Source organism: Ovis canadensis, chromosome 3, assembly GCF_042477335.2.
Source record: "Ovis canadensis isolate MfBH-ARS-UI-01 breed Bighorn chromosome 3, ARS-UI_OviCan_v2, whole genome shotgun sequence".
Classification (NCBI taxonomy): domain Eukaryota; kingdom Metazoa; phylum Chordata; class Mammalia; order Artiodactyla; family Bovidae; genus Ovis; species Ovis canadensis.
The window spans coordinates 50744832-50766661 of NC_091247.1; the positions used below are offsets into that span (position 1 = coordinate 50744832).

The 21830-nt window shown below is 38.1% G+C and overlaps 1 protein-coding gene across 1 annotated transcript in view; it reads left to right on the forward strand.

The window, feature by feature from the left end:
* CTNNA2 (catenin alpha 2) overlaps positions 1–21830 on the forward strand; it is a 1386686-nt gene that overhangs the window by 25929 nt on the left and 1338927 nt on the right. The gene's annotated exons all lie outside the window — the stretch shown is intronic.

Below are 21830 nucleotides of genomic sequence, written 5' to 3' on the forward strand. Positions count from 1 at the left end.
CAGAAAGTGAAGAGGAACTAAAAAGCCTCTTGATGAAAGTGAAAAGAGTGAAAAAGTTAGCTTAAAGCTCAACATTCAGAAAACGAAGATCATGGCATCCGGTCCCATCACTTAATGGGAAATAGATGGAGAAATAGTGGAAACAGTGAAAGACTTTATTTTTGGGGGCTCCAAAATCACTGCAGATGGTGACTGCAGCCATGAAATTAAAAGACGCTTACTCATTGGAAGAAAAGTTATAACCAACCTAGCCAGCATGTTAAAAAGCAGAGACATTACTTTGTCAACAAAGGTCCGTCTAGTCAAAGCTATGGTTTTTCCAGTGGTCATGTATGGGTGTGAGAGTTGGGCTTATAAAGAAAGCTGAGCGCCAATTAATTGATGCTTTTGAACTGTAGTATTGGAGAAGACTCCTGAGAGTCCCTTGGACTACAAGTAGATCAAATCAGTCAATCCTAAAGGAAATCAGTCCTGAATGTTCATTGGAAGGACTGATGCTGAAGCTGAAGCTGCAATACTTTGGCCACTTGATGCAAAGAACTGACTCCTTGGAAAAGATCCTGATGCTGAGAAAGATTGAAGGCTGGAAGAGAAGGGAACGACAGAGGATGAGATGGTTGGATGGCATCACTGACTTAATGGACATGAGTTTGTGTAAACTCCAGGAGTTGGTGATGGATGAGAGGCCTGGCGTGTTGCAGTCCATGGAGTCGCAGAGTCAGACACGACTGAGTGACTGAACTGAACTGAAAATCATATTAGTAAATATTTTAAATATTAACCCGAGAAGGCAATGGCATCCCACTCCAGTACTCTTGCCTGGAAAATCCCATGGATGGAGGAGCCTGGTGGGCTACAGTCCATGGGGTTACTAAGAGTCGGACATGACTGGGAGACTTCACTTTCACTTTTCACTTTCATGCATTGGAGAGGGAAATGGCAACCCACTCCAGTGTTCTTGCCTTGAGAATTCCAGGGACAGAGGAGCCTGGTGGGCTGCCATCTATGGGGTTGCAAAGAATCGGACACGACTGAAGTGACTTAGCAGCAGTAGCAGTAGCAGCAAATGATTAAGGATATTAAAAAGACATAAGTACTTTCCTGAAAGATGTTACATACCCTGGATTTGATAATTGATTCCTCCAGCCTCAAGAGTTCTCCCACCGTGTCATGGTGTGCTTGAAGATGCTGAAGTAACCAATTTCTGTTCCACTTCTCTTGAAATAGACAGAGTTAATGGATAAACAGATGTTACCCTCTCAACCTTTTACATTTCAGTAAATAAAATTATAGAAGTGGACTCAAATCCCTAGGTAGTAATTCAGCCCTGGGGATTAGGGAGTGACTTCACAGATGCTTGAACAAGCTTTTTGGAGCTTTCTGACCCCGGTGATTTTGACAGGTGAAAGAGAATATTCTCTTATCTTACTTCTTTCTAGCCTTTGTCCCACATGTATATTATAATTGTGTTATTTTGCAAAAGTACTACTGTGATAGCATTAAATTTAAATATGATTCTAGATGGATTCATTGAATGTACTTAAGATTACATGTCCTATTAAGATTTCCTTCCTGACCACATTCCCCTAGTTAAGTAATTGATTTTTTTTCAGCATCATTGATTATTCTTGACATATGAACTTTCTAAACTCTTTTCTCTTGCTGGTTTTGTGATGTCAGATTTTTGAACCATCCAAAAATGTCCAAGCTGCTGCTTAATTCTCTACTGTCCTCCTGTCACATAATTTAATCTCCATTCTCTCTCTCCCTTTCTTTCTCCCTTCCTCTCCCCCTCTCTCTTTTCCTGAGAAAAGATCCATGTATAGTTTCCGTGATCTCCTAATCATGACACACACCTGCACCAGATTAGTCTTTCATAGTTTTAAATTTTCCTTGCTTTTCAACATTTGGTGCACTTCTGTGGCTACCAAATTAAATCTAAGTACCTTAGCCTGCCACTCAGAGTACCCACGTTCCAAACTCAAGCTCATGTTCCAAAAAGATATTCCCATGCTCCTCTGCATGAACCTTCTGTGCTGGCATGCACGGCATTGCTGTCTCATTATACCCCTTTTCTCCTTCACGGCTGCCTGTGAGACTCATTTTTGCTGCCTACTCAGGAGACATTCTGCATGTTCTTTAAGTGCGTCTAGTATGCATTCTCCCTTCTTGATGACTCTGACTCCTTAGAAAGATTCCCTCTCATTCTCTTAACTTCTGGATCCCTTCTGGTATCTCATCTATGTTACACCTCATTGAGATTTGTTTCCGTAGTTGTTGCCTTGGATCCATATCCCACTACACAGCCTGCACACTTGACTGTGGATGGGTTTAAAGCTAGGATAAGTTATATTCATCTAAGTATCACTTTCCATATATATCCATAATTTAGTTTATGTTCAGTAAGTATGGGAGTAATTTAGTAAACTTACTGAATTTAAATATGTTCACCCTTCTAAGATAGGAAGTGAATGGAAGTTTGTATAAATTTGAGGGTATTTGGAAATGTCAGCTTTGCAATATCTAAAAAGTTAAGAGTTATTCTTGGAGAATTAGAAAAAACACAGTGAGTTCCCATAAGTTATCATATTGCATAGTTTGCATAATTATCTAAGATCATAACCTTTGCGTTTCATCAACCAGAGTATATTAAGAAATACATAATTTAGTAATTATGATATAGATTATGAACAATAGAGTAACCCCTGGACTGATTAAGATCTTAATAATGCTGTATATTTATAGTGGTTTGAAAATATCTAGAGGAGCATAGGGCTTCCCTGGTGGCTCAGTGGTAAAGAATCTGCCTGGAATGCAGAAGACGCAGGAGACCTGGGCTTGATCCCTGGGTGGGGAAAATTCCCTGTAGAAGGGCATGGCAACCCACTCCAGTATTCTTGCCTGGAGAATCCCATGAACAGAGGTGCTTGGCAGGCTACAGTCCATAGGGTCGCAAAGAGTTGGACATGACAGGTGACTAAGCATGCTGCTGCTGCTGCTTTTAAGCCGCGTCAGTCGTGTCCAACTCTGTGCAACCCTATAGACAGCAGCCCACCAGGCTCCTCTGTCCCTGGGATTCTCCAGACAAGAACATTGGAATGGGTTGCCATTTCCTTCTCCAATGCATGAAAGTGAAAAGTGAAAGTGAAGTCGCTCAGTCGTGTCTGACTCTTAGCGACCCCATGGACTGTAGCCTACCAGGCTCCTCCATTCGTGGGATTTCCCAGGCAGAATGGGGAACACGTATATACCCATGGAGGACTCATGTTGATGTATGGCAAAACCAATACAATATTGTAAAGTAATTAGCCTCCAATTAAATAAATTTATATTAAAAAAAAGTGAGGAAAAAAAAAGAGTACTAAGCACGCAGAGGAGCATAAAAACTGTCTTTGGTGGGAGATTAGTCCTGATCATTGTTTCATTCAAACAGATGCTATATACAAGTAAACTTTGGAAATGATGTTTTTTGCTTTTTTAAATAGTGTTTGAAAGTTTCTGTCAGTTAACAGGCAGAAAAGCAAACAACAAAATTCAGTTGAACTGCATTTAAATATCAGATACCTAGATGCCTATATTCATTTGGCAAAACAAAGCAAAATCAAACAAAACAAAAAACTTTTAACAGCCAGCTCTCTTGTGCCCAGTCCTGCTGGAATAACGATACCCTACAAAATACACCAGAGGAAACACTGATCTGAGGCATTTATAAAGCTTTCTATTAATTATTTTTGTTGCACAAATAATATTGTAGTCAAGGAACTTTTTCTAAAACAACAAATTGTAATCCTTTTGTCTCCATCATGGCATATGTTGTTTGCATTTCTGTGTTGGCTTTCTCGAACATGCTGTTGATGTTCATTTTTCAGCATGATTGTAACCATAGCACACATATGGTTATTTCTAAAATTTATAAGTGGTCTCCTATTATTCTGTACTTTGGTAATTATCATTTAATGGCTATGTATTTCATTGCATTTAAAAATATTTAGATTATTTCAGATTCTTGTGTGTAAACAGTTTAGAAATGAACACCTTTGTGCATAGCTCTCTATTAAGAAGCTGTTGTTTACTCACTGAGTTGTGTCTGACTCTTTGGGACCCCATGGACTGTAGCCTGCCAGGCTCCTCTGTCCATGGGATTTTTCCAAGCAAGAATACTAGAGTGGGTTGCCATTTCCTTCTTCAAGGGATCTTCTGAACCCAGGGATCAAACCCGTACCACCAACGTCTCCTGCATTGGCAGGCGGATTCTTTACCTCTGAGCCACAAGGAAACTCTTAAGAAATCGGTATGCAAATCCTAAGACTACAGATAAGAATCAAGGGCTCTAGTGATTATGACCATATTGTTTGCTGTAAGTTTTGAATTGGCTTATATAGCTTCCTGCGGAGTTTGATTATACCCAGGACTTCTGCAGTCATGCTACTAACAGATATTCTATTCAACTTAATTGACATGAAATAAAAACTTGTGAACAGGCATTTTTATTCTACAGACTGATATAGATTAAAATTAGTTTATCATAAAAATGATTTACAGATAACATTTGCTGCTCTTAACCCATGACCATCTAGATCCAGGTGTATTTGTTCTAGTACCTATAGTGCCTTTTATCCCGACCTACTCATTGCAAAACAATGTTATGCTTGTTTTGTCAAATTTCTCGGATATACATTGTTCATAATTTTGTGATAACTTTTTATTATATTTTAAGTAGCTTTTCATTTGTGTCATCGTGGGATCTTCTTAAAAATATCAGGTTTTAGAGGGTTTTTTTTTTTTTTTAGCATTTCTGGACTTCTGTTAGCTCATTATAGCCAATTGGTAAAAATTAATTTAAAAACTACTTTGTGAAAACTTCTCGCAAAAATAACCTAGAAAGAAATACATGTGACTTTGATATCATGTAGGGAAAGCCTTTCTAAGCATAAAAAAGAAAATAATTTAAAGGTAAACAACTGGTAGGTTGACTATGATACACATTTTTAAGTAGTAAAAAAATAAGACAAAGTAGTAAGGTAGTTAGTGTTAGTCACTCAGTTGTGTGTGACTCTTTTCAACCCCATGGACTGTAGCCTGCCAGGCTCCTTGGTCCATGGAATTCTCCAGGCAAGAATACTGGAGAGGGTAGTCATTCTCTTCTCCATAAGATCTTCCTGACCCAGGGGTCAAACCTAGGTTTCCTGCATTGCAAGTGGATTCTTTACTGTCTCAGCTATAGAGGAGCAGTACACTATACATATAAAAATTTTTGAAATGTATTATATACAAAGTCTTATTACTCTATTTCATAGTTAATGACCTCTTACAGATCAGTAAGTAAAAAGCCTCTTGAGGGAAAAAGATAAGTTTTTTTCTCTAATAAACATGTTTTGCTTTTATAATCAGGAAAAAAGAAAATTTATTTCAAGAAAGGGTTGTAATAAATAGAACATAAAGGTGGGCATTTTGCAGTTGTGCATCTTTCTAAGTCATTTACTCTTACTATATAATAACACAATCTTATTTTAAGTAAGCAGTAATCTTTTTTAGAGGCTTCCCGGGTGGCTCAGCCGTGAAGAATCCACTTGCCAATGCAGGAGAGGCAGGTTTTGTCTCTGGGTTGGGTAGATTCCCTGGAGAAGGAAATGGCAACCCATTCCAGTATTCTTGCCTGGGAAATGCCATGGACAGAGGAACCTGGCAGGCTACAGTCTATGGGCTCCCAACGAGTCGGACACAACAACTAAACGACAACAGGAAGTCTTTCTTAATGTAAACAGTATCGTCGTATATAAATGCCACGGACGTCTGAGTTTCAAAAGATCGATGAAATATGAAGAGAGAGCAAAATAAAGTGTTGAATGGGTATTCGAGATAGTTATGATGAGTTAGGGCCTCCCTGGTGGCTCAATGGTAAAGAATCTACCTGCAGTGCAGGAGACAAATTTCTATCCCTTGGTCAGGAAGATCCACTGTAGAGGGAAATGGCAACCCACTCCAGTCTTCTTGAGGCTGCAGTCTGTGGGATTGCAAAAGGGTCAGACACAATTTAGTGACCACACAACAGTAACAGTGAGTTAAGATTTTTATTTTCTGTTTCTCCCAGTTCTAGTATGATTACACATTGACAGCTCTGTCAAAGAGGTGAGAAAATACTCACTCAACTGTCATGATTAGACCTTCCTTGCCAGAAAGTATCACTAATGTTACTGGAACATCTCAAAGGACACATAAGTGACTTGTTCTCAATTTCTTTCCTGATTTAGGCATTTATCATGTTAACTAGATCGACCCAAGCTCCTTGAAAAAAGACCCCTGGATAAATACTTTTCAGAGAGGACAAACCTGGAATGACTGGCCCAGGGTCATAGGGCATTGAGCAATGTTTGCTGAAAGGGGAAGAGAGGTTGCCAAAAAGTCAGACACAAAAGAAAACTGTACCTGAATTCACATCGCTAGCCTCACTTTCCTGACTAGCTGGGTTTTTTGTAGTTTGTCAAGAGTTGAGTGGTGGAATTAATCAGGTGAGAGCATGATCAGTGTTCTGTTGATTTTTTATATATATCATCCCTATTAGGGGTTTCCTGATAGCTCAGTTGGTAAAGAATCTACCTGCCATGTAGGAGACCATGGTTTGATTCCTGGGTTGAAAGATTTGCTGGAGAAGGGATAAGCTACCCACTCCAGTATTCTTGGATTTCCTTTGTGACTCAACTGGTAAAAAATCCATCTGCAATGCAGGTAACCTGGGTTCAATCCCTGGGTTGGGAAGATCCCCTGGAGAAGGGAACAGCTACTACCCCCTCCAGTATTCTGGCCTGGAGAATTCCATGGACTATATAGTCCATGGGGTCTCAAAGAGCTGGACACGACTGAGTGACGTTCACTTTCACTTTCATCATCCCTGTTAAGATGTAAACTCTATGCTTTGTCACTATCCAAATTGGTAGCAAAAGTGTGGGCACATTCACTCAGCCTGACTCCTCAATAGGCCATCCTAGCTGATATGTAGCCCCCTAGTGAAATGGTAAGTTCAAATATATTCAGCTATTCCTGATTCTATAGTACCATTTTAAAATTCCAAAATGGTGACAAATATTTTTGACTAATAAAATTTTCAATATGAATGAAAATTATAGTAAGGTTTACTGAGTAACTAAATATATCTATATCTATCTACACACACAAACACACAGACACACGTATATATATCTAAGTATAAGGAAGGTGTGTGTGTGTGTGTGTGTGTGTGTGTGTGTGTATATGTTTGCGTGGTGGAAGAGGTGGTGTGTATACACATTTGCTTTTGGCTCATTCTCTCCCACTTCCATTGGCCCCATGGTTTTTAATGGGAGTTCTCTTGTCTTGATCTTCATACTTGCCTTTTGTTCTTCACCTGGGATTCTTATACGTTGCTCATCTCAGTTTGTCTTTGTTGCCTGAATTGGCCATTCTTTCCTACAATGTCTCTGCCCTTTTTATGTGCACGTACAGGCTTCAGAAAACTCCACTGGTTCTGTTGGTGAAAGTGGTTCTGCTGGTAAATTGAGAAAGTAACTCCTTTACCAAGTGATTTGACCTGTTTAATTCACCAATCTGCCTTACCATGAAATGACTACTATTTCTAGAAATTAGAACCTAATACTGCTTTGTTTCCCAATGTTTTCCCCCAGATTTCTCCTCTTCTGAGATTTTGCCATATGGTCTCTCAGAATACTATTTCTTATATCCTTGTATCACATTTATTCATGTTACCCTTTTGTTAAGGTTCCAGTGACTATGTTTGGGATTTTTTCCCTACATTTTCCAACAGTGAGAGGAATCACATATTTCACCATAGGAAAACCCAACCTGAGTAGAAGAGTACTGGCTTCTGGCAGGACAATTAAGGTGTTTTTTTCCTAATCCAAATCCAGTTTGGTGATTGGAAATCACTCTTGCTCAAATTCAAGGGTTCCCTCAACACCTAAGACTATTTGCTGCCCACACCACATGAAAATGGAACTTGGGAACCATCAGAACCACTTTTACATTTATACCATAAATACTCATGTTATTTTTTTTTGCATTCTAGAAGAATATAATCATTTTGTTCAACACATTAAGTGTGTCTTTCTTTACCTCTCCATAGGAAGTTGTGCATACAACTTACTTTGTTACCAGTAAGATTTTAGATAATAGAGCTTTGTAATTTTATACTCTAGATTCTAAATGTAGGATCATTTTTCATGTGCATGGTTTAGTTCAGCTTCATTCAGTAAGAGAATATAAGAATTACTGATTCAACTTTTGGTAGAAAAAAACAGGTGACCATGTTCATGCCAAGAGAGAGAACCACTATTTAAACTCCATTTATTCAGTATCCAGGTATAAGACCAGAGTCACAAACACATGCTTTAAACACAAGTATAATATGTAAAAACCTAATAATGCATGCATACATGCATGCTAAGTCACTTCAGTCATATCCAACTCTTCATGACACCATGGGCTGTAACCTCTTGCCATGCTCCTCTGTGGAATTTTCCAGGCAAGAATACTGGAGTGGGTTGCATTTCCTACTCCAGGGGACCTCCTCGACCCAGGGATCAAACCTGAGTTTCTTATATTTCCTGCATTGTCAGGTGGGTTCTTTACCACTAGAGCCACACAAATTAAAAATTTTATAACCTGCAAATTGTGGCTTTATCAGCTTCTGAAAGAATGACACTGCAGCAGTAGTCAGTTAAAGAAGATTATTTGAAAAAGTTTGTGTACTTGGAACCAAAAGGTACCAAAAAGAGGTTTATTTTTTAAAACCTTATGCTAATTTTATAATCTACAACTATTAAATTTTTTCATATTTGCCACTTATTTTCCCCGAGAACTTGAACAGGCCAGTCCTATTATTCCAACCATTGTGTTTAGTGACCTTAGAATCCTTGAGGAACTACTGGTTTAGAATAGTGATGCAAAGTACTATGGAATCACAGTGGATGCTAGGGCATGTTGAATGGTGTTATTGGGAAAAATATGGAATATGGCCTTAACATTGAAAAGATTTATAGAGTAGAAATAAAGGCTAGGGCTGGGACTGGTGGCATTCTGGAAAAACAGAGAGCATGAACAAACCCAGTGGAGCTCAGAGAACGTTGTGGAGAGGTGAGGAGTCTTGTGTGCTTGATATTTAGGCTCCGTGGGGTCAAAATTTGGGAGGAAAAAGATTGGGTGCAGATACAGAGGCTTTTGAATGTTAGTCTAAGGGATTGGAGCTTCATTTTTCCATAAGAGGAAGCTGTCTAATTATTGTGTTCTGTTGTCTGAAGCATGACATGATGACTGTGCAAGGAGAGGATCGTCATTGGGAAAGGTGGTGGCAGAGAAATCAGTTCGGAGGCCTTTGAAGTAAGTCAGGGGAGGCCTTATGGGGACCTGAAAAAGTGTAGCATGCTTGAAAATGGTGTAATTTAGAGAAGTGATGTGCTGAAACCAAAATCAGAATCAATAAGGATATACCCAAGGCTCTTGTAGGCATCCGACTAATTTCACAGAGAATGGTTAAGAAAAGACTAACTAGGCAGGCACAAGTACAGCAGACAGAGACCTGGGAGTCCAAGAGGACCATATGGTGAATGTGAGTCAGCAGTGTTGTGCTGTTATTAAAAAACAGAACCAACGCTATGGAGAAATATATTAATAGGAGTGAGGCGTGCACACGGCAGGAAGTGGCCTTTCTGCTGTGTGCATCACTGTTCAAACTTTTACTTTCCTTGTGAACCCTGTTGGTCTTCACATTTCAAGAGGGTGTTTAGAAAGTCAGAGAGGCTGAGAAAAGGCCCATTCCAACTCTAGAAGTAACAGAACATCCTGGGTCCTTGGGATAAAATTGTGTAAGCTAATTCACAGTAAACCTTTTTGACCTTGTGAGATCCGTTTGTGCCATGGAAGTAGTTAATGTCAATTCTAGCAGTTGAAAGAATGAATCTTCCACAAATATCCCTCAGCATTATTCATAATTCCCTCCTACTTTTATCCTCAACATAGTAAATGGTTGAGGAGGGGGTGCTTTAATAGTAGAGGAAGACACAAGGAGGCCTCTAAGCACTGCCTTTACCCCCAAGAGGGCCTGTGTTAGCCCCAACTTATCTGGTCCTGTCATCTCATTATACTTGTATGGACACCTTTGCTAGACAGCGTCTGGAAATCCTTAAGATATGGATTAGAGCAATCTGTCTTCTCACTCCTGCAGCAAGGAACTCCTCAGCTGGCCTCACTGCATGGAAATTAGAGGAATTATACATTTCCAGCCCCCTCGCTTCTTCATCTGGTTAATGACAAAGCATTTAGTGCTCCTGCTTGATATCACTTTTCAAGGAAGCCTTCCCTGACTGCCGAGACCATATCAGGTTCCTTGTCCTGTGCTTTGAAAGAGCCTGCCTTTTTCTCATAGCACTTACCCTAATTAGCAATTTCGCACTCATTTGTGTAATTATTTTGTAATGCCTGTCTTCCCCAGCAGACTACAACCTCCATGAGAACAGGAACAATGTCTGCTTTTGCCTGCTGTTCCCTAAGAGCCTTTATAAAGATTGGTTGATGAAATAATCATTGTGTCAGTATCACGAAAGGGAATGTAAGACAAAGAGGGAATGCAGAAAGGCACATCAAATATAGGCCAGGCTTGGACCATTCAAAGTGGCCAGCACATTCTAGTGGTTGGGGGTGTGGACTGTTTGGGTCCTGGCTCTGCCGCTTATTTTCTTGGGCAAGTTTCTGAGTCTCTCTGTGCCTCGATTGTCTCATCTGTGAAATGGACATGATAATACAACTTACCTCCAAGAGTTGCTGTGAGACTCAAAAGCTTAATATTTGTAAAGCACCTACAAGAGTACTTGGCACAGTGTAAGTGCAATAAATGTCTTTCAAGTGAATAGAACAGAAGCAAAGTTTTACTCTTGAGCTGACTCTCCATTTGAAATAGCCACACTGTAAGTCTTCCCCACAAATCTTCACTGCATTCTTGTTGTAATCTTTTACACTGGAGGCCCTAAAGTATGGCTTAAATGCTACTTGCTTTGGACAAGGGAAGCGTTCCATTATTTTAGTTAATTCATAGGACAAATAAAATTTTAAATAATAGTTACATGTTCATAACTAGTACATTAAATAGATGATTTCATTACAATGAAGCTAAAAACATTTTTCATGGTAAATGTATAAATGAATCCATTTTCTTGAATATTAATGAAGTCACATATAAGTTTTAAAAAGTTTCATTCTGTGAGTTTGCTTTGTGTAGTTTTTGTACCCCATTTAAGTCATTAATGATTTTTTTTTGAATATTTTTTAGTATTGAAAAAATTTTCTACTTCCCACAGGTTTGACCAAAGAAGCTACTTTAGGCATCTTAATGCTATCTGGAGAGTAGGAAATCGGTACTTTTTCCTTAACAGCTTTCTGACTGGTGTGTTAAATGTGTACTTTTAATGTATCGATCAAAGGGTTTTAGCTTGTTTGCTTGTGATTTTGTACCTTGTAAAATGTTCATGAAACATGGCCTAAAGCAATATTTCTTTGTTATGTGTTAAATCTAAAATTGTAATTATGCTTATCTATGTGTGTTTTGTCAACATTTTCAACTTTGGAAGTTTATTCTAGACAATATGCTTAGTAACAGAGTGGATTCCCAATATCTAGCCCTAGTTCCTAGGGCTTAGGAGTTGACTGAATAGATAGCATGATGTTTAGTGCCTCAGTTTACTGGAATGGCACCTCTGAGAATATCTGGAATTTGCATTTCCCCGATCTTTATGATCTTTATGGAGCGTTTGATCTGGTCCTTATGATAATTTTTCATAGTTCCAGAGATCTAATAAGGCCATTTAACTGAAAGCTTTCTGGCCTTCCAACTTCTTTATGTCTTTACCCTTTAAAAACCCTGTTTTATATTTCTGTAACTGAAATATACCCAACATTTTAGACCGAAAGTACTATGTATTGTGTGCACATTCTTAGTATTGTTATTGTTTGTCAGCCTGCTGCAATTTCCTTTTGCCAGTATCAGCCCCCATTTTCATTCCCCTGTGTAGGCTATTATCTTTAGTCTTTCAGTGTTGAAAGAAAGAAATTTGGTATTACAAAATGGACTGTAATATTATCTGACATTAAAAAAAAAGATTCACTTAAAATAATTATTTTGTTTAGAATTCTTTATGTTGAGTTTTGCAAACTTAAGCAGCAAAACTTACTTTTCCTTTGTGTATGTATTGTTTGACATTTTTTTGTTCCAGTGAATCAAATGCTTTGAAATTAAGTTGCAAACTTTTAAACAGAGTATTTCCATTTTTTGTATGTCTTGAACTTTGGAGCAGAACCCCTAGATTCCAATCTTAGCTCCATTGTACACTAGCACAAGCCAGATGTAATGAGCATTTCTGAGCTCTAATTAACTTATCTGTAGAATGAGATAATAATGCTAACCTGCAGAGTTGTCGTAATGATTAGAGAGAATGCATATAAAATTCATAGCATAGTACTTGAAACATTATCATAAATTATCATCTTACATATATTTTTACCACAAAAAGAAAAGAGAACAAGTTGAAATATGTTAATAAAATGTGTAATTCATGAACATAAAAAAACAATAACTTTGGAAATCTTATACATATATCTATTCATTTCAAAAAGTTAATCTCACTATATCCTAGTAAGTTAGTCAAAACTTTCAAGAAGAAACATTTCTTTTACATTTTAATGTCTTTTTTTTTTATCATGATGCATTTATGTCCTTAATATGCTACTAAGAAATTTTAATATATTAGAATTTGGAGGAGTTCAATAAACTTAATGAATATCAAAGTAGTTTTATGTATACTTTGCCATTTAAAAATTAGAATTCCTATGTTTTTAAAAATTTCTAATTCCTTTTCAACCATTTATAAATGCTCTCTTTTTATTTATGGGCAGTTATTTTGATTGCCTTGTATTGGCCATTTTCCCTCTGCCAACTTGTTTTCAATAATTTAACTGCTTCCATCAACATGGTTGAACCTTTTTTTTTTTTAGTTTCATACTTGACTGACAAATGAACAGATCACTTTATTGATGTCCAGATTGGAAAAATGTTATTTTATAATAGAAATTATTTCATAAGCTTCACAGTATTGCAGAACTATCTGGAAATAGTGCATTGTGTCTATCTCTCTTGCTAGGTCCACTCTGTACCTTTATCATAAAGTCAAAATTTTATCAGCATAAAATATTTGGAAATATTAAATAATAAAGAAGAGACTACTTAGTTTAAAATTCTTTTTATAAAATTATTAAAATAGAAAAAGATAGCTGCAGTAGTTGCAATGCATCAGTTGAACTTACAGGTCAAGTCCGGCAAAGTCAGTCTAAACCTCTTGAGATTAAGAGACATAACACACAGTGGCTTTCTTGGCATGAGAATCTATAAATATGACATTCTTCTTCTAAGTGAAGCAGTTGAAAGAAATTCTTTTGGATAAAGGGAATGGGTGGGTCAAAATGAATTTGTTAGTTCCATCAAGTGAGGAAATTTCTGAGATTAGAAGATAACTCTTGCCAGTACAAGTCTCTTCTATGGCATAGAAGATATAAGCAAGTTCACCTGGCTTTTATGGATATAGCTACAATAGGGACATAGCTAGGCTTCAGTGACTTGGTAGGATTATATAATATATTTACAGCTATTTCATGATGACACTAAGAGGGTGCATTTTTCATGGGGCTCAGAATGAAGATGGATCAGTTCTTAAATTCTGTGAGTCACACAAGGAAATATTTAGCAGGTATTTAGAGTTCAAGTGGCCTACCAGGAATATTTCTTTGACTTTCTTCTTTCCTTGAGTTCTGGATGGACTGCCAATTTCAGACAGGTAGACATTGGAATATGAAGCAAGTAGCTGTCAATTAAAAGACTCTGAAGACCATCAGTTTACTGTAAACAGAGGAGCCAATTATACTTCAGTTGGAGCATAAGATAATGGTTCTGTTTAATTAGCAACAGTTCAAGGATGTACTGAAGGAAGATAAAAGGAAAGAGAATGAACCTATATTGAGTGCCTACTTGAATGTAGTTGTTTTTAGTAGCAATATGTCGGTTAATCCTGGAAGATTATTAGGCTAGCATTATCATCCATGTCTGGATGAATGCTAAGATATCATATATGCAATACTATAGCTATGTTTCCATTATAAATTATTTTTTAAAGTGCATGTTGAATCACTTCAGTTGTGTCTGGCTCTTTGTAACCTTTTGGACTGTAGTCCACTAGGCTCCTCTGTCCATGGGATTCTCCAGGCAAGAATACTGGAGTGGGTTGCCATTTCTTCCTCCAGGGGATCTTCCTGACCCAGGGATTGAACCTGGGTCTTATGTCATCTGCTTTGGCAGGTGGGGTTTTTTTGTTTTGATTTGTTTTGTTTTACCAATAGCATCACCTGGAAAGCCCCATTGTTTAAAGTGTATAACATTAATATGAATGTAATAGATTACACAGATTCACATTTTTCTCTAGTTCCAGATATCTATATGACATTTAAATTGGGCTACAGAGAATACCACTATTTCAGAGACAACATTTTAGCCTCCATATGCATTCTTATATTCTTTCTTTGATAAGAATTGTTGTTTGTTGTTGTTGTTCAGCCTCTAAGTCATGTCCAACTCTTTGCAACCCCATGGACTGCAGGCTACCAGGCTCCCCTGTCCTTCACTGTCTCCCAGAGTTTGCTCAGATTCATGTCCACTGAGTTGGTGATGCTATCTAGCCATCTCATCCTCTGCCACCCCCTTCTTTTGCCTCCAGTCTTTCCCAACATCAGGGTCTTTTCCAATTGGAAAAAATGGAATCCCTGAATTAGACATAGGTTAACACATACCCCAGGCTCCCTTGCATCTAGACATGATCATTGACTACGTTATGTCCAATAAAATGTAGACTGTGGTGTGTGCAACTTCTTCGCCCTGTGCTTAGAGAGATGAGGCATGCCTCCTGTTCTCCTTCCCTGCTACCCACAGGCTGGATTGTTATGCGAAAGGATTTAGAGCACAAGATAGAAGCTACTTACTGAGTAATACGATAGAAGGAGCCTGATCCATGGAGTAACCATAGCAATTATGAACTGCATTCACTCCAGATGTTACCTGAGAGATAAGAACCTCCTTTAATCCTACCGTTGGCTTTTGTCATAGCAGCTGGCTTGGTATCATAACTGCATCAACACTTTCAACACTTTAATTATCAACACACTGAAATGATAAAATGGTGAAACAATACTTTTATGTAATTAGCGAATTTTTTTTCCTTTTAAAAATAATCTTAAAAGTGGTTTATTTACTTTCAGAAGTGAATGTATGTACCCACAAGGAGTAAGGGATCTCCCAAGTTAGTAACTCCTGATTTAGGCAAAAGGGCAGAACATGTGTGACTGGGAGTGAAGTAAGTACTCAAGCAGGTTTAAATTAGGCTAGGCAAAAGGAGAAAAGGGTGGCAGAGGATGAGATGGTTAGATAGCATCACTGACTCATTGGACATGAATTTGAGCAAACTCCAGGAACCAGTGAGGGACAGCAAAGCCTGGCATGCTGCAGTGCATGGGGATGCAAAGAGTCAGACACAATTTAGTGACTGAACAATAATAACAAGGGCAATAATAATAATAAACATATATAATAATTATAAGCACTTAATACATGTCAAACATTATTCTAAACCATTTGTGTGTTAACTGATTTAATACAATAAGCCTGTGCAGTCAGTACTATTTTAAGAAACAGGGAGATGTGTAATTCAGGCACATTTGTGTGTTAACTGATTTAATACAATAAGCCTGTGCAGTCAGTACTATTTTAAGAAACAGGGAGATGTGTAATTCAGGCACATGGCCAAGGTCATCCAGCTAGTTAGGGGAAGAGGTGGGATTTTAACCTGGGTAGTCAGGCTCAAGTCTCTACTCTTAACTATGTTTTGCTTTTGAAGATTAAAGACCTTTGAGAATGGTGGTGGTGGGGCAGCTTTTGCAATGTTATGTTTATCATTTGAGCACAATTACTATGTATGGAGAAGGAAATGGCAATCCACTCCAGTATTCTTGCCTGGAAAATCCTGTGGACAGAGGAGCCTAGTGGGCTACAGTCCACGGGGTTGCAAGAGTCAGACACGACTTAGCGACTAAACCACCACCACCACCACCACTATATATGCTATCCAAGTACATGTTCCCACTCAAATGGCACCTTTCCATGAGCTGTCTGTTGTTTCCTCTAGGTCCCAAATTGAAGATAATTACCTGGTTGTCAAATTCTCAGGAGTTTTAGAACCATGGCTCGGAGAGTAGTACACTGTAACCTAAAACAACGTAATTCCCAGGACAGTTTCCTAGCAAGTTGTATCCAAGCTTCCTTGACCTTATTATAGACAAACTAGATATCCTTTTTAAAAATATTTAAATTTTTATTCAAAATATTATTACAGGAGTTCTGAGTAAACTATAAAAAGACACTTCTTTATAATCTCTTTATTTACTAAATCATTTCTGTTCATTAATCTGTAGGTGTTTATTCAGTCCTTATCCATATGCAGATATATTTAAAATACATACTAAAAATAGTATAATAGAGAAGATACATATATTAAAACCTATTAAATGTCTCAAAAGGGAAGCAGTCACATAAACAGTTGCTTATTAAGTCCCTGGAATATTGTTTTCCTCCTTTTATTTATTTATTTTTGTTTGTTTTTGTTTTCCTCCTTTTATTGTAAGAACTATATACAGTTCTTGGCCTTCTCAGCAACAACATGCCCTACAGTGGCATTTTTATTTCTTGTTCTCTCTGAAGAAGATAATGAACCTGGAACACTTCTCAACAACAACTTGCCTGTTAAATGGTTCTTTCTCAGAATCTAAGCTTGAGATTTGGTCAGGAATGCTTTAGACCAGCAAGCTGTGTCCATCAACAGAAGAATGGATAAAAAAGATGCAATATGTGGTGTATATAGTTTCAAATGGAGTATTAGCCATAAACAAGCATGAAATCTTGCCGCTTGGAAAACATGGAGGTTATGATGGTAAGTGAAATGAATCAGACAGAGAAAAATAAATGCCATGTAATCTCACTTCTGTGTGGAATCTAATAAAACAAAGAGGCAACCAAAATGAAATAGAAAGCCTTACAGCAAGCAGACTGGTGGATGCCAGAGAGAAGTGGGTGAGGGGTTGGGCAGATATGTGAAGGAGATTGAGAGGTTCGAAATTCCAGTTATAAAATAAGTAAGTCACGGGAGTGTAGTTCAGTGAAAAGAGTATAGTCAATAATGTATAATAATTTTGTATGGTGACACATGGTTACAAAAATGTGGTGATCGTCTCAATGTATTTAAATGTTGAGTCACTATGTGGCATACATGAAGTTAACATTATGTATGTCAACTTTGTGTGTGTGCTAAGTCATTTCAGTTGTGTCTGACTCTTTGTGATCCTATGGACTGTAACCCGCCAGGCTCCTCTGTCCATGGTATTCTCCAGGCAAGAATTCTGGAGTGGGTTGCCATGCCCCCCTCTAGGGGATCTTCACAACCCAGGGGACCGAACCTGTGTCTCTAACATCTCCTGATTGGCAGACAGGTTCTTTAGCACTAGGGCCACCTGGGAAGTCCAGGTCAACTGTACCTCAACTAAAATGCCTTCAGGGCCAGTCACAGTTGTATAAATTTATGGAATTTTTGAAAAGAAGACAATCTGATGTCTCTGTTTACTGAAGTGTGTGTGTGTGTGTGTGTGTGTGTGAGCGAGCACGCGCACATGTGTGCGCTTCCCTCCAGGACCAGTTCTCAAATGCATTATAGGGTAATAACATGATTTATTGGTGTAAAATATTTCTACATAGATGAAACTTACAGAGCTTCTCTCCAAAATAATTTCTTTGGTACAAAATAAAATTATTGGTGACTAATTTTTCCTATTTATTATATTAGTAAGTGTTTTCTCTCATATGACTTTTGGTACCTTATAATGTTAAAGCAATTAAGAAGTACAAATAGAGAATTCTGGCTGAAGAAAATTCCACATTGATTACATAGTCTTTCAGTATATGTTATTTGATGCTCAGTAAGGTTTTTCTTATGGATGAAGTCTTTCCAACATTTGACAACATTCTTATAATTAATTTCCATATGAATTTTTCAGTGAAAAATTAGGGCAGAACTCTGGCTAAAGCGTTTTCTACACTGATGGCATTCATACAGCTTCTCTCCTTTATGGGTTGTCTGGTGTGAGAAAAGGTGACAGTTTTAATCAAATTGTTTTCCATAATTTTTGCACTCATGGTTTCATCCAATTGTGAATTTTGTAATGCATAGTGAGATGAGATCTCTGTTTTTTAAGAGTTCCCACATTGATTTCATTCATACGGACACCCTCTTATATATGAGTTCTCTGATACATAATGAAATAGGTGTTCTGTCTGAAAGATTCTCCACATTCAGGACTTGCCTAAGGTTTCTTTCTGGTATGAGTTATTGTATATCTAATAAGCTTATAGATATGAAAAATACTTTTCCTCACAGATTTTGTATATACAGTTTGTCTCCAGTATGAGTTCTCTAATGTGCAGAAAAAGCATAGCAGCAGCTAAAGACTTTTCTACAGACTTCCACATTCTTTATATGCATAGGTTTCTCATCAGTATGATTTATGTGATGTCAGTGTGATAACAACCGCATTCAGGCATCCCTCATTTTATCATTCTTCAGGGTATTGTGGGTTTTTTTTTTTTTTTTGAAGTTTTGTGGCAACCCTTCCCCAGGGTCTATTAATGCCATTTTTACCCAACAGTATTTGTTTACTTCCTGTCTGTTTCACATTTTGGTTAATTCTCAAAATATATCACCCTCCACCAGCAACAATAAGCAGGGTGACAATATACATCCTTGACATACTCCTTTCTCTATTTGGAACCAGTCTGTTGTTCCATGTCCAGTTCTAACTATTGCTTCCTGATCTGCATACAGATTTCTCAAGAGGTGGATCAGGTGGTCTGGTATTCCCATCTTTCAGAATTTTCCGCAGTTTATTGTGATCCACACAGTCAAAGGCTTTGGCATAGTCAATAAAGCAGAAATAGATGTTTTTCTGGAACTCCCTTGCTTTTTCAATGATCCAGCAGATGTTGGCAATTTGATCTCTGATTGCTCTGCCTTTTCTAAATCCAGCTTGAACATCTGGAAGTTGACAATTCATGTACTGCTGAAGCCTGGCTTGGAGAATTTTGAGCATTACTTTACTAGCGTGTGAGATGAGTACAATTGTGCGGTATAGTTTGAGCATTCTTTGGCATCACCTTTATTTGGGATTGGAATGAAAACTGACTTTTTCCAGTCCTGTGGCCACTGCTGAGTTTTCCAAATTTGCTGGCATGTTGAGTGCAGCACTTTCAGAGCATCATCTTCCAGGATTTGAAATAGCTCCACTGGAATTCCATCACCTCCACTAGCTTTCTTTGTAGTGATGCTTCCTATGGCCCACTTGACTTCACTTTCCAGGATGTCTGGCTCAAGGTGAGTGATCACACCATCGTGATTATCTGGGTTGTGAAGATCATTTTTGTACAGTTTCTGCCACCTCTTCTTAATATCTTCTGCTTCTGTTAGGTCCATATCATTTATGTCCTTTATTGGGCCCATCTTTGCATGAAATGTTCCCTTGATATCTCTAATTATCTTGAAGAGATCTCTAGTCTTTCCCATTCTGTTGTTTTCCTCTGTTTCTTTGCATTGATCGCTGAGGAAGGCTTTCTTATCTCTCCTCGCTGTTCTTTGGAACTCTGCATTCAAATGGGTATATCTTTCCTTCACTCCTTGGCTTTTCGCTTCTCTTCTTTTCACAGCTATTTGTAAGGCCTCCTCAGACAGCCATTTTGCTTTTTTGCATTTCTTTTTATTGGAGATGGTCTTGATCCTTATCTCCTGTACAATGTTACGATCCTCCGTCCATAGATGATCAGACACTCTTATCAGATCTAATCCCTTGAATCTATTTGTCACTTCCTTTGTATAATCATAAGCAGTTTGATTTAGGTCATACCTTAAAGGTCTAGTAGTTTTCCCTGCTTTCTTCATTTAAGTCTGAATTTGGCAATAAGGCATTCATGATCTGTGCCACAGTCAGCTCCTGGTCTTGTTTTTGCTGACTGTATAGAACTTCTCCATCTTTGGCTGCAAAGAATATGAAAGGAGTACATCAAGGCTATATATTGTCACCCTGCTTATTTAACTTATATGCAGAGTACATCATGAGAAATGCTGGGCTGGATGGAGCACAAACTGAAATCAAGATTGCTGGGAGAAATATCAATAACCTCAGATATGCAAATGACACCACACTTATGGCAGAAAGTGAAGAACTAAAGAGCCTCTTGATGAAAGTGAAAGAGGAGAGTGAAAAAGTTGGCTTAAAACTCAATATCCAGAAAACTAAGATCATGGCATCTGGTCCCATCACTTCATGACAGATAGATGGGGAAGCAATAGAAAAAGTGATGGACTTTATTTTGGGGGGCTCCAAAATCAGTGCAGATGGTGACTGCAGCCATGAAATTGAAAGACGCTTTCTCCTTGGAAGAAAAGTTATGACCAACCTAGACAGCATATTAAAAAGCAGAAACATTACTTTATCAACAAAGGTCCCTCTAGTCAAAGCTATGGTATTTCCAATAGTCATGTATGGATGTGAGAATTGGTCTATAAAGAAAGCTGAGCACCGAAGAATTGATGCTTTTGAACTGTGGTGTTGGAGAAGACTCTTGAGAGTCCCTTGGACTGCAAGGAGATCCAACCAGTCCATCCTAAAGAAATCAGTCCTGAATATTCATTGGCAGGACTGATGCTGCAGCTGAAACTCCAATACTTTGACCACCTGATGTGAAGAACTGACTCATTTGAAAGGACCTTGATGCTGGGAAAGATTGAAGGCAGGAGGAGAAGGGGGCGACAGAGGATGAGATGGTTGGATGGCATCACCAACTCAATGGACATGAGTTTGAGTAATCTCTAGGAGTTGGCGATGGACAGGGAGCTTGCCATGCTGCAATTCATGGGGTTGCAAAGGGTCCGACATGACTGAGCAACTGAACTGAACCAGGAAAGAACAAACTATGACTTGTTGAAAGCTCAGATAGTGGTAGCATTTTTTAAGGAATAAAATAGTTTTTACTTAATGGATATAATCTTTTTTTAGACTGCGTGCTATTGCACACATAATGGTGTACAGAATAATGTAATCATGACTATTATATGCACCAGGGGCTTCCCAGGTGGCGCTAGAGGTAAAGAATCTGCCCGCTAGTGCAGGAGATGCAGAAGACACAGGTTTGATCCCTCAGTCGGGAAGATCTTCTGGAAAAGGAAATGGCATCCTACTCCAGTATTATTGCCTGGGAAATCCCATGGACGGAGGAGCCTGGCAGGCTACAGTCCATGGGGTCACAAAGAGTTGGATTCAGTGGAGCACAACACAGCAGCATATGCACCAAAAATTCATGTGGCTTATTGTGTTGCAGAATTTGCTTTATTACATTGATCTAGAAATAAATTTGCAGTTTCCCTGAGGTATGCCTGTGTTGTTTATATTCATTAGGCTTGTGTTTTTATTTATACCCTCCGATGTACCAAGGGATGTACTATTAGTAAAAAAAAATATACATATATTACTATCATTTGTACAGTTATCTCCTGCTAGAGTTCTTGCAAATTGAACAAAATGACTGTTTGTACAAAATATTTGGCTATATTTATTTTTTCTTAATTGCATAGCTATCCTTATGTCCACTAAGTTAAACT